The following is a 15,055-nucleotide window of genomic DNA, read 5'->3' as shown; positions in this document are numbered from 1 at the left end:
GTCAATCAGTGTAGCACAACTATCAATAATAAATGCCCATTGCTTTATTGAGGTCATAGTAAAAGTCAATATACCGAGTGCTACTCTTGTCGTCTAAGAACTGGAAACGGAAGCTACAATTCGCACAGGCTAACCAAAATTGGACAATACAATGTAGCGGCTACAACCTTTGCTGTGCAGCCTTGAATTGTTGGGCTTTACGGTTACCTTCTCCTGGCCTGCTCCTCCGCATCTAGGGGTTCCCAGGGTTGATACCCAATGACTTGGCACTGACACAGATACAGTCCTTTCCAAAAAGGATTATTTTGCAGTAGAACTTTCACAAACACAGTCTCTTTGGGAACAGAGGGCATGGGTGAAGAACTCAGGCACGTTGAAGTGCAGGTTTAGCAAAGTCTCTATTTCCACCCAGAGAGTAGCCACTCGCAGGTGGGTACTTCAAGGCTGAACAGATCTCTAGCCAGAGATCATGGCAGTCAGCATGTTGACTCAAAACTTGAACAATCAACTGAGAGTATACAGAAACCTTTTTCCAACCGTACCTGGAACGTTTCCCGCTTCCTTTGTGGTACTGGAAAAGTGTGAATTCATCAATGTCCTTCCCAACTCAGTAACCAGGCACTTCTCAGGATGCCACTTGCTGGCCCTCCTCCGAAGAGTCCTCCTCCTGTCACTTCCACTAGCTGTGGTGTCCCTCCAAGCTGAGAGCACACCCGGACACCTTGAATCCTCCTTCAGACCAGGCAGGTCCATCAGGGGCCACTGACATGAACATGTTGCGGGATATTGAACACCCCATGATCGGGACCCCTCACTGAGCTACCTCGGTCCTGGAACCAGAACAGACCACACGGGTCTCACGAACAACTCCAGAACCCCGAACACGTGACCCACACCTATTTAAGTACCCCCTCCCAGACTTCCCAGCGGGCCCCGGCATTCCAGCTGATTGGCTTTGAGAGGGCCAATACCAAAACATCCAACCAGACTTGGTTCTAGCCTGTCATGTGCACCTCACCATTCACATGACCAGGCAGAATTTCCAAACACAGCCTGGCCAGACTGGTGTTAGGCCCACCTACAATAATTAACCCTCATAACCTTTATTGTCCTAAGGTCAAAAACTAAATTTACAATGCGTGTGACATTTGATCCCAAATGTCATCCACTACAGAAGATTGAAAAAATGGTCTGATGAGTCTCGATTTCAGCTGCGACATTCAGATGGTAGGGTCAGAATTTGGCATAAACAACATGAAAACATGGATCCATCCTGTCTTTTATCAATTGATCAGGCTGATGGTGGTGATGTAATGGTATGGGGGTATTTTCTTGACACACTTTGGACCTCTTAGTACCAATTGAGCATTGTTTAAATGCAACGGCCTACCTGTGTATTGTTGCTGACCATGTCCATCTCTTTATGACTACAGTGTACCCATCTTCTGATGGCTACTTCCAGCAGGATAATGCACCATGTCACAAAGCTCAAATCATCTAAAATTGATTGTTTATTTGAACATGACAATTAATTCACTTTAATTCAATAGCCTCCACAGTCACCAGATCTCCAACAGAGCACCTTTTGGGATGTGGTGGAATGGGAGATTCGCATCATGTATGTGCAGCCGACAAATCTACAGCAACTGCATGATGCTATCTTGTCAATATGGACCAAAACTTCAGAGGAATCTTTCCAAAACCTTGTTGAATCTATGCCGTTAAGAAGTAAGGCAGTTCTGAAGGCAAAAGGGGGTCCAACCCGATACTAGCAAAGGGTACCTAATAAAGTGGTTGGTGAATGCATATGCTTTTGGTGTGCTGAAGTGTCCTTTTATTTATATGACCAATCTACAGTGTGTTGGATTTTTTTAATTATTTGTATTTTGTAATTATGAAAGTGCTCTCATATTTGTAGGGTCTTTAAACTCCCTGGTGCTATTCCCGAGTCTGGCTCGGGGTGGAATTTCAGAACCAAAAGCGGTAACCCCGAGCCAGACTCGGGATCGCATCGCAGAATCCATGTTTTCTTACCTTATCCCCTGGATCCAGGGATGTCCCCTCACTGTGTGAGTGGCTCGTCCTCCGTTCGATGTATCACGGGGCTGAGCTCCGTTCCCTGCAAGCGTTGCGACGCACGGGGATGGAGAACAGCGCCAAATTCAAAAAGTGAAACACACACTATACATACAGTATAATGTAATCTTACAGATTACATTACTGTATGAAATTATTTCACATCCCTTTTGTCCCTAGTAGCCTGTCCAGTGCCCTACATGTAGTTTTATATTATAAAAACTGTTCTTTCTGCCTGGAAACTGGAGATTGTCCATAGCAACCAAAACGGTCCCTTTACATCAAAAGTGGTTTTAGACCAGCTAGAAAACAGCGATAATAAATTAGAATCATTAGCAGAATTGAGCGATAGTGATTTGTGGGGAGATCCGTCATCAAATACTGAAAAGTAATGACAGTGACAATTCTGCAACTGAGCAAATTTCTGTGTTTTTGATTTGATTACATTAATGAATCATTTTTAGTATTATTATATTATTATTTGGTACAATTATTTATAGTTATTTATTATATTTTAATTGATGATTTTGTTTTTCAAATGTTATCATACCCGGGATGTCTACTAGACTCTGGTTTGGATAGATTTAAGTGAGTTATTCCTAAGGCCGCGTACACACGGGTGGATTGTCTGGCCAACTAAGTCCGTCAGACAATCCGACAGACAGTCCATCCTACATTTGAATGAACGGACTTGACCACACACGATGAACAGACAGTCCGCTGAAAGCTTGCACGATGACGTGTACAGCACGTACGACGGGACTAGAAATACGACGTCCAATACACTGCAATGCAACCTTCGGCCGTGTAAATCCTTTCTGAGCATGCGCCATACTTAGTCCGTCCAACTTGCCTACTCACGAGCGGACTGTCCGATGAAACCAAAGTTGGACGGACAATATTATGGAAATTCCGAAAGACTTAGTCCGCCAGACTGTCCGCTGAAAAAGTCCGCTGAAGCCCACACACGAGCGGACTGTCCACTGAAACACGTTTCAGCGGACCAAGTCCGTCAGACAGTCCGCCCGTGTGTACGCGGCCTAAGAATTACATGCTTACAATATAAAACACCAAATTTCCATGCAAAATAATTGTACCGCTTTAAGCATCAAAAATCTGAAATAATCATACCACCAGGGAGGTTAATGACCTGCATGATTTTAACATGTGAAAATAAAATTATATGGATTACATTTTCTGTTGGCATCTCTGTATATACCTGTGAAGTCAGAAAGTTCCTAAAAAAAAGGTTATTTTTCTATACAAGTAGTACGCAAATAGCCAATGGTACTACCAGACAGAGACTGCAATTAGCAACAGTGCAGTCTGCTGAAAAAAAGCCCAGGTGACCTCTGAGGAGCAGAACACAATGGCTAGCACCTATTAAGCTTGGTCTTCTATTGAATAGTCCTACCCCTGTATAAAGAGAAGTACCCAGATAATATTAATTATTATGGTACCTTCATCCCAACAATATAGAAAAGGACATATGGAAAGGGAGGCTATCATGGACGTTAATGGTACCGTGGAATAACTGCAAAGAACAGTCAGGTTAAATTGTATATGTTTTAATACAAAAATACATATATTGATACAATACAAAATTATTTTTAAAATCAACTAGGGTAATCTGACAAACATGTGTTCCATAGTCACAAATGTGGCATCTGGAACATTTTACCATCTGTGCATTTGCTTGCTCTACAAGTTTCGCAGATTAAATTTTACCACTTCTTCAGGAGATATATTGTACATATACACAAGGATTTTGAAAATGATTTACCACACAACTATGAATAAAGAAAGCATACATTAGTCACAAATTAGATATAATAAAGCAAGGTAAATATACAGTAAACTGTTATAATGATGAGCGTCTGCCACGAAAAAGACCCCCCCAGGGAAAATTCATCATCTTACCAAAACTGCATGTATGTAGGCAGCCCAAGGGAGTGTGGCCCATACCGGAGGGCAAGGGAGCCCCCAAACCAAGCACAAGACACCACGTAGAGATATACTGTAATCAAAAACCAGTAAGGATTATTTTGAATGCTATACGTATACACATACATACACATATACATAGATATACATATGTATACACACATGTGAACAGTTATAAACTGAACCATGTAATGGCCAGTAGTAATATTATACACACTATACCATAAACTTGGCTTGATCAAAGATGAGAAGTTCCAAGTAATTGGGTCTGTATAGTATAGTATGGAGTCTCAAAGCAGATCACTAGTGGAAGTGTCTCTAGAAGAGGAAGTTAGATTTTGTTTCTTGAGGTTGTTCTATATCCTAAGACAAAGGCAATATGGTGTAATACACAGTACCCCAATATAAATGGCCAAGATAAGATGGGTAGCTATATGTATCATTATATGGCCAGTAAGCCACATAAAGAAAGACAAAACAAACAAGTCTCACCTTTGTAGACATAGGCTAAGGGTATATAGAAAGACGCACACCCATCGAGGGGCGTGTATCAATGCTCATCAATATTACTATGGATGCTGAGCCCCCTATGGTAAAACAGACAGATGGGCAAAGGAAGAGATTACCTCAAGAGCTATAAAAGAGAATTTAAATATGAGACAGGAGACACTCATGTGTTGAGCCTACCTTTATGCATCACAGGACTGATGTGGCCATCCATAAACAGCAGACAGGCTGTGAGAGCCAACCTGTCTATTTATATGCCTGTGTGGTTATAAACTCAGCCCTAATTCACACAAATGTGTTGCTTACACTTTGTATTTTCGTGTGCATAAAAATGGGTCATGGTCATGTGCATTGTGGTGCATGTAATAGCACACGTTAACATACTGGAGTTAAAGCATCCAACAGGTTACTAAAGTGTCAATCAGCTCATTTTCTTTTTGTCTGTATACTTATTGAAAAGATTTATCTTCACTTCCAAGTAGGTACAGACTTCACTTTCACAGACAGTAGTAAAAAAAAACTGGCAAATGATTTAACATTTTCTGGCTTTACCTGAAATAAAATAAAAAGGTTTGGCTGGTGTCTGGCTTTAAAAAGGTCTCTAATAGACAGTATCTGCTTCTCTGAGCATTAGGCCTTGGTATACGATAACAAAATGAGAACAGGAATAACTAGGGGTGCACCGATGCTGGTATCTGTACTCATAAAATTAATCTGAAACCGGAAACCGATACCGGAAGTGATGTCAGCTGGGGTGGGACACCTCCTCCTCCCCTCTGGCAGTGGGGTTCGGAGCAGTAGACATCCCTCCAGCACTGAATACAGCAGTGGTAAGATCATGCCCCAATCTAGGGGGGGTACTGGGAGGGGTTGGCTCCCCCCTTCCAAGCCCTCCTCTGCCCCTGACGTTTGCCGGCAGTCTCCTATCCCGCATGGTACATAATGAACACTAAGAGCTCATCCTCCCCATCCCATTCTCTTACAGCTACCCTGTGCACACAGTGTATAGCTAGCTACTGACATTAAGTTGCCATTTCTACCATGGAATTTCAAAGGTTGGAACTGTAACCAGTAGCTAGCTATACACTGTGCACATTGTAGCTGTAAGGGAATTGGATTTCAGCTCCATTGTGTGCTGTGTGTGGAGAAGGAGCTTTGCCTGTGTTCAGGCTGTGTACAATGCAGGGATGGGAGACAGAGCTCTGCCTAGTGCACTGTCAGGTGTGATCCCTGCACTGTGCTCCCTTACCCCCCTTACTGTGCCCTCCTAACTGTAAGAAACCATGAATAAAACCGAGACAGAAGTACAGTTAAATCACACTTGTTTAATAATAAAAGTAAATAGAACAAACATAGTCAAAACGTAGCCAAAGTTCAGGAACCGGAACAGATAGTCAGACAAGCCAGAAAGTCAGAAAGCCAGAGATCAGCATAGTGGAACAGCAAGCAGGATCTGGAGCCAGAAGGAATGTCAGCCATGTAAGTCTTTAACAGGAACGCAGGAGATCTGTGATGTTGACCAAAACGAAGGCAGTGATTATCTGGGCTGGATGGCTTAAGTAGGCAGGACTGACGAGCAGGATGTCATCAACAGGTGAGCCACTGTGGAGAGATAGGAGCTAGCAATTAGCCGACAGCTAAGAGACCATCTCAGAGGAAGGAAGGGCTGAGCCCAGCCCTGACACTAGCTCCCTTATTGTGCCTTCCTAACCCCCTGTACTGTGCCCTCCTAACACCCTGTACTGTGCCCTCCTAACTCCCTGTATTGTGTAGACATGGGCGCCGTCAAAAAATGTGTTTCATTTCGTTCCGTACAAAAAAAAACGTATTTCGTAATTCGTGTACGAAATTCAATTCGGATTCATACGAAATACGAATTTTCGTTGGATTCGTAAACTTTTTTCGTTAAATAACGAAAGTTTGTTATGATGAATTTATCATTATGAGGGGCTCCCACCATCCCTGTGCTGTGCTGACTTCCTCTAATTGGTGAACAAAACATCAGTCATGTTTATGTTAATTTGGATCTGAAATTCGTTAACAAAATTTCGTATTTTGTATGAAATTCTCGAGCATAGAAATTCCCATAGGGTTCCCACCATCCCTGCGCTAAGTTCCCGGGTCTGTACACCCGCTGTGCCCATTATGAGGGGTTCCCACCATCCCCGTGCTGAGTTCCTGGGTCTGTACACCCTCTGTGAACATTATGAGGGGTTCTCACCATCCCCGTGCTGAGTTCCCGGGTCTGTACACCCGCTGTGCCCATAATGAGGGGTTCTCATCATCCCCGTGCTGAGTTCCTGGGTCTGAGTGTACACCCGCTGTGTCCATTATGAGGGGCGCCCACCATCCCTGTGTTGTGCTGAATTCCTGGGTTTTTAAACTTTAGTTACGTTAACTTTTCGTTAAAATAACGAAAGTTTGTTATGATGAATTTATCATTATGAGGGGTTCCCACTATCCCTGTGCTGTGCTGACTTCCTCTGATTGGCGAACAAAACACTAGTCGTGTTTCTGTTCATTTGGATCCGAAATTCGTAAGCATAGAAATTTCCATAGGGTTCCCCCCATCCCTGTGCTTAGTTCCCAGGTCTGTACACCTGCTGTGTCCATTATGAGGGGTTCCCACCATCCCTGTGCTGAGTTCCCGGGTTTGAGTGTACACCCACTGTGCCCATTATGAAGGGTTAATTTTGTTTATTGAAAATCTTACAAACAACAACTTATATACAATAAAACCGTAATAAATAAATAAAACATATTTACAAAATAATTGAATCTGACTATACAAAACAAGAACATAATAAATGGTGCAAACCAAAATGTGTACAGCATAATCCCTACGGGAGAGCCAGACTAAGGAACATCACCGTCACCATGCATGGAGCCTTTTATAAAAACAGAGTGGGAACAGCCATTAGGGTAGTTGAGGCAGCCGTTTCTTAGCCTGACTACTTCCTCTGCCTGGAGAACCAGCGCGCTTCGTGGCACCCTGGCACTCATCATCCATAGAGGACGCTGAACTGAATGAGTCCCACTCATCATCATCATCTGACAGGACCTCAAACATATTTTTTAAATGCAAAACCTTAGGACTTAAAGTAACTGTACCTATTTTTTCCCTTTCCTTTTGCCCCTCTTCCTTTTATCCTCCAACCACTCCATATCATCCTTGGACAAAACAGAGTCAACAGCCTCCCCCCCATTCTCCCTTCCCTTATCTACCACCAGGCCAGCCTCTTCACCATCCACCCCACTCCTCTGCACCCCATGACCCATAACAGAGACCCTGCAGCGTCGAGGGAGGGGGACTGGCACCGCACTTGATGCACCTGCCTCAGCACCTCTTGCTGCCTCTGCAATTTTAGAAGACACAGAAGGATGGGACACATTCTCAGCAACTGAAACCTTACCTACAGACTGGGAAGACACAGACACATTGGGTATTGGCACAGACTGAGGAGACACAGACACATTGGGTATTGGCACAGACTGGGGAGACACAGACACATTGGGTATTGACACAGACTGGGGAGACAAAGACACATTGGGTATTGGCACAGACCCAGATGGCATTGACTGTAAGGCTGTCCCACCGCATTGCACAGATTGCACCTGATGATATTACAGTCCTTTGTCAAATGTCCTATACCCTGACACAGAGAGCACTTCATCACTGGACAGGAGGATGCAAGATGCCCTTTATCTCCACATTTGTTGCAGAGCTTTGGCTGGCCTGGGTAGAAGATGGTCAGCCTGTCCCTCCCCAGGAAAGCTGAGGATGGCAGATGCTGGACAACATTGTCAACGACCTTTAATTTTAGCTGCACAGACCATCCCCCTGTCCATATTCCCAGATCGTCCAAAATCTTTTTTAGGGGGCTCAGGACGTCCCCATACCTCCTCCACCATACAGTTAAATCCCCTTGGGGTATAGACTCATTATGGACAAGAATTGTCACCATTTTAATGAGGGGCTGGCGGGATATAAGCTTTGGGATGAGCCCTTTCCAGTCCGGCAGGCCCCTACACACGTGTTCATACTTCTCCCAAAATATGCCCAAAGACTCTGCACGGATAAAGGACAAATCATACTCATAGGAACCTGCTGGACTGATCAGGGCAAAGATATCCGCAGGCCTAAACCCCATCTTCAGGATTTTATCCACCACTGCCCTCCTATGTGGGGGGATTCCACTCTCTTCCCATTTTAATTGAACGACTTTCCTCCTTTTAAACAGGGAGGAAGATAAAACATTTTCATATTACTTCCCTGCTTGCTCCCCCTTCCCAGAACCTGTGGCAGTAACACCAGCATAAGTTTTTCTTCCACCACCAGCATTTGCAGTATTGTCCTTAGGCACATTGAAACCTGCTGGCAGAGACTCTGAATCAGCTAGGATAGCAGTCGTCTGATTAGCAGAGGCAGGACCCAACCCCCCCCCCCCCCTGCTCTGAACACTCAGCTTCAATCCTGGGATCAATAACAGTCTTGGCTGCTGCAGACTCCTGGAGAGTTGTAGCACTACTGCACCCAGCATCTCCTCCACTACTCTCAGGAACTGCCGCTGTGCCTGGTCCAGGCAAAGTCTCTGTATTGTCCATGGATCGCCACACTGCAGACTCTTCCCCCAGAAGCTGACAGTTACTCACACCAGTTTGATCTGAAGGTTTGTTTTCAGCAGGTAATTCAGACTGCACATTGTCTATGGGTCTGGGCGGATCTTGCTCTTGCAACAGGTTTTTGTTTCACAGGGTGAGGAACGGTGTCCATCTTCTCATCATCATCATATGGGGATTCCAGCTTACAGATGAACTCCAGCATGCCAGTGCCTCCCTCAACCTCCTGCTCAGATGTTCCATATTGCTGTTGCAGAGGGAGGGAGATAGAGGCCTCCACAATTGAGGGCTCAGCAGATGTCTGAGGTGTTGAAGAGCTGGGCTCATCCTCCGGGCCCACTTTCTCACTCTCTGCTGAGTCAGTTGGTATCTGCATCTCCTCACCGATGGGGTCACTTTCCATGCAGGAAGCGGCTCCTCTCCTCATGCGATTAAATCGCTCCTCATTTCTATATTTCTCTTTAAATATGCCACTATTCTCCTTCAGAGAGCTCAGCAGCTCCTTCTGCTTCTCAACAGCTTGCTCCAAGTCTTTCAACTCAGGCCTTCTTGCTGTATAATTTAGCACAAACTTGTTTTTTCTTCCTAAATTCAGCCATCAAAATCAACAATTTCTCCTTTTCAATCCACTTCAGCTTTCCAACAATCCTCTGTCTAAAGGCAGCCAGGGACTCATCACTCCTTTGACTTCCTCTGATTGGTGAACAAAACACCAGTCATGTGTCTGTTAATTTGGATCCGAAATTCCAAATTTCGTTACCGAGATTTCATATTTCGTATGAAATTTGTAAGCATAGAAATTCCTATAGGATTCCCACCATGCCTGTGCTGACTTCCTTGGGTTTTATCTTTTAGGTTCATTAACTTTTCGTAACAATTACGATGTTTTTTTATGATGAATTTATCATTATGAGGGGTTCCCACCATCCCTGTGCTGTGCTGACTTCCTGGGTTTTTAATTTTTAGGTTCGTTAACTCTTCATTAAATACACATTTTCCTTATTAATTTGGATCCGAAATTCATAAATGAAATTTCGTAATTCGTTCCGAATTCGTATGCATAAAAATTTGTATTTCGGATTCGTACGAATGTACGAATTTTCGGAAATTCGTCCGAATTTTTGTTTCGTATGAAACTAATCGCACATGTCTAGTATTGTGTTCTCCTAACTGTGCACCCTAGCTCTTTGTACTGTTCCCTCCTAACCCCCTGTACTGTGCCCTCCTAACTCCCTGTACTGTGCCCTTCTAACTTCCGTACTGTGCCCTCCTTATCCCCTGTACTGTGCCTCCTTATCCCCTGTACTGTGCCTCCTAACCCCCTGTACTGTGCCCTCCTAACCCCTTGTACTGTGCCCTCCTAACCCCCTGTACTGTGCCCTCCTAACTCCCTGCACTGTGCTCTTCTAACCCCCTGTACTATGCCCTCCTAACTCCTTGTGCTGTGCCATCCCAACCCTCTGCACTGTGCCCTCCTAACTCCTTGTACTGTGCCCTCCTAACCCCCTGTACTGTGCCCTCCTCACCCCCTGTACTGTGCCCTCCTCATCCCCTGTACTGTGCCCTCCTTATCCCCTGTACTGTGCCTCCTTATCCCCTGTACTGTGCTCTTCTAACCGCCTGTACTGTGCCCTCCTAACTCCTTGTGCTGTGCCATCCTAACCCTCTGCACTGTGCCCTCCTAACTCCTTGTACTGTGCCCTACTAACCCCCTGTTCTGTGCCCTCCCAACTCCCTGTACTGTGTTCTCCTAACTCCCTGTACTGTGCCATCTTAACTCCCTGCATTGTGCCATTTTAACTCCCTTACTGTGCCCTCCTAACCCCCTGTACTGTGCCCTCCTAACCCCCTGTACTGTGCCCTCCTGCCTTCTGTGCTGTGCCCTCCCTGTGTTGTGTCCTCTTGCCCACCCTTTGTTGCCTCCTCCTTCCCCCACCAGCTGTCACCTCTGTTCTCATGTCTCCCAATGACCCTCCTATTCCCATCTTCTTCCCCCAGTGATCACAGTGTTTTCCATCCCAACTCTCCCAACCCACAATCCCTATTTCACCCCACCCTCAACTACCCTGCCCTCACTTACTCCTCTACCCCCCTCCCACCCTGCCATTACCCCAACCCTCACCCAACTGCCTAACACCCCCCCACCCCTCCAAACCACCCCCCTACCTACTGTTCCTAGGCAAAAGGTATTGGTAATTGGTATTGGAGAGTACTTGCAAAAAAGTATTGGTACTCTCAATCGGTGTTAAAAAAAGTGGTATCGGTGCATCACTAGGCATAACTAATAACACTTAGTTGAAAAGTCCATAATGTTTTTTTATTAATGTATGGATGTATGTTCTCAAACTAAAATGATGGGAGCCAACAAAGCAAGGCATAATAAAAATCTTGCCAGAGCCTGAAGTAGAAGAATTACATTAGAATTTTTCATTAGTAACCCCAGTATGTCACTGTTTGGAAATCATATTCCGGCCCCTGGGGCTTGTCTTAAACTTAAATGTAAGCCAGATGATTTGGTGATTGTACTATCCAGTTTCCCCATCCATTAAACTTATTTAATTTCACTCTCATTATTGCTGCTAATGGTACTCTAGGGTTACCATTTTCATTATCATTGCCACATTATTATAATGTTTCTTTTAGAAAGGATCATTATTAAACACATCCCTCTCCAAAGCTTTAAATCTAAGAAAAGCTTATAAAATGAAGAAATGATATAGTGAGATACTCAGGACTCAGCACTATTATTTGTCTGATGAATGCCTTTTAGTACCTGCATTTATAGATAAAACTAATTGTATGCCATTGAATCACAAATGCTCAAACAAAACCCAAAGTATCAAGATGTATATGCTTATCATTATTTATTTTTTATTTATTTTTTCTACTAATTTTTGACCACAGGCCTAGATGCCAGGGCCAAAATTAACAGCATCAGCATTCATCAGTTACCTTTGAGAAAAGTTATTTCTTTGCATACACTGCTTGTAACGCGATCTGTGAATGGGGGAGAGATTTCGTTGACCAATTATTCTCCCCCCAATACACAGATTGTGTTACCAGTAGGGCTGTTACTGATTAAAATTTGCATGTTTGATTAATAAAAAAATGTAAATCGATTAATCGACTAATTTTGATTAATTATAACGCACATCCAACTACTTTTAGCTGATTTCCTTGCATTGCAACTCTGCATTAGTCAGTGCTAAATGTGGTATACACGATATACAATTACCCAACACTTGTTAGTTTCCACAATCCATGACTTAACTTCACAGTTCACACAAATACGTTTTAAATTCAAACTGTAGCATTAACGTAAGTAATTTTTTTTTATTAAACTTTAAGAAAAATGTAGAAAGTTAGTTTAACTTTAATTATAAAACTTGTCTAGTATATTGACTGTCAGTCACTTTATAGTAGGCAAGTAGGCATCACTTTAGTCAGTCACGCAGACATACCAGAGTGCTTAAATGTTGTTGTTTTTTTTACAATGTTAAAAACAGAGGTTATCAAAAAAAATTGCCTAAGGGGGCATGGCCGGCAGTCGAGGAGAATGGGCGCATTGTAAGAGAGCTCCGTCTTCCGTGGTCACACCGGAGCACACTACAAAGCCCCTGAGCCTCAGATTGCGGCGGTTTCAGCCCCTACAAGGTTGTGCACACCTTGGGGACATGTCTAGAAAAAGGAAAGACGTTAAGACGTTAAGCAGGATGACGGATTTCTACCGAAAAACCCGCAGTAATCAGACCCAAGATGGCGCCGGTGAGCACAGTGGCAGAGAGCATGGCAGGCTCCCTGCTCACAATGACACAGCTCAATGCCAGGATTCTCATCATCACAAAACACACACAGGGCGCAACAACCCCTCACAGCCATCTTCCACAGCATCCAGCCCTGTTAAAGCTGAGATGCAACATATGCAAGGGAACGCCATGGAGGAGGAGGTAGACACTTCTCTTAATGATACCAGGGAACTTCAGGACTCCATCTTAGAATTTCCTATCAAAAATCAACCAGTAATTGATACTATCCTGAAGGACATGTTAGTGTTCCTCCGCAGTACCTTGCATGTGGATATCATGACCCTCACAAACCATTTTAAAGAGGAAGTCAAAGCTGTTGATACCAGGGTTACTCATGTAGAACACAAGATGAACGAATTTGCAGGCGCTATCAACAAAGTTATTTATGCCCATAATGAGACAACTACTAAAGGCAAAAATGGGTGATCTCGAAGATCGTTCGAGAAGGAATAATATTAAAATACGTGGGATACCCGAGTCAGTTAAAATGTCAGATCTGAGTGCGCATTTCCAACAAATCCTTCAAGAAGCACTTCCAGAGGCCTCTCTAACAGACTTATCTATAGAGAGGATTCACAGACTGCCTAAACCTAGACATCTGCCAAATCACCTGACAAGAGATACGATTGCACGGATCCCCTTTTTCGAAACCAAGGAGAGGTTCCCACAAATTGTGAGGAATCCGGAAAACGTACCAGCCTCTGCACAGGGCTTATCCTTATACCCAGACCTATCGGCTTACACATTGCAAAGCAGAAGGAACATGGCCACTATCACCAAGCCTTTAAGAAACCATCTGATTACATACAAATGGGCCTATCCGGCAAAACTCATCATCACATAAGAAGGGAAAATATTTACCAGTGGAAGAAGGCATACAACTTCTGCGAGTTTGGTGTATCCTGGACAAAGAAGAGGATTCGCCGTCAACAGCCTCCTCACCTTGACCCCGTTCTCCTGCCTGGCCGCAAGATATAAATGACTGATAGCTCAGGTAACAATACTACGCAACTCAAATTGTAGCTCCGGTACATCCGTGGAACTATAATCACTGCTCTTTCCGCCCCTTTGAAGGATATGGGATTTCATCCCTACTGATTCACTTGAATCATTCTTTGTTTATTTTCTTTCCTTCTTTTTGTCTAAACCGGAGACGTAGAATTTGTTAATTCTCCGGCACATTCCACATTTATATCCACGTTAAGATGCCTTACACTCTGCGGACTCACTTGTTGAGCACAACTCGTTAATCTACAAGTACCAAGGATCCAAGGTCTTCAGCGATGATCAGCCCTCATAAAACACACCATGGGGTTTAAAATGGCCTCCTTCAATGTTAGGGGGACAAACAGTCCTCAAAAAAGAAGCATGCTTTGGAAAGAAGCTCGACTGTTGCAGAGTGACATTTTATGCCTACAAGAGACTCATTTTTCAGCTTCTAAACCCCCAAAATTTCAGAACTGCTGTTTCCCAACGGTGTTTTGCTCTAACGCCCAAAACAATAACAGAGGAGTAGCCATCCTCATCAAAGACACTGTATCTTTTAAATGTATTCACACTGAAATTGACAAATCGGACAGATATATTATACTTGTTGGTGAGGTAAACAACACGGTTTATACTATAGTGAATATTTATTTGCCTAAGGTAAAACAGTTGTCCTTTTTGAATAAGGTTTGGAAACGGGTAAAGGCAGCACGAAAGGGCTATACCATACTATGCAACGAACTTTAATGCCATACCCAACACATCATTAGATGTTTCATTTGGTTCCTCTAAATCTAGAGAAAGAGTCACCCTTTCGCGTTTCATGGCCTCAGAAAATTTACATGAAGTGAGGCGGTGTCAGCACTCGACAGAGCGGGACTACTCCTACTTCCTGAGTGTTCACCGCACATACTCAAGAATTGATCTCTTTTTGGTTGACAAATTTCTCCTGCAAAATATGTCAGTACACAATATAACATGGTTAGACCAGGCCCCAGTCTCCATTGAAGTGGAGGGGTCCCGAACGGAGACCAGGGCAAACAGATGGAAAAATGACTAACGATAACTCCGAACTCTGAATAACGAACTCCGAAAGTTCTTTCGCATTACTAACA

This window comes from Lithobates pipiens, unplaced genomic scaffold (genome assembly GCF_037356315.1).
Source record: "Lithobates pipiens isolate NorthernLeopardFrog02 unplaced genomic scaffold, aLitPip1_a1.2 Scaffold_16, whole genome shotgun sequence".
NCBI classification, from domain to species: Eukaryota; Metazoa; Chordata; class Amphibia; order Anura; family Ranidae; genus Lithobates; species Lithobates pipiens.
This window is presented reverse-complemented; position numbering follows the sequence as displayed.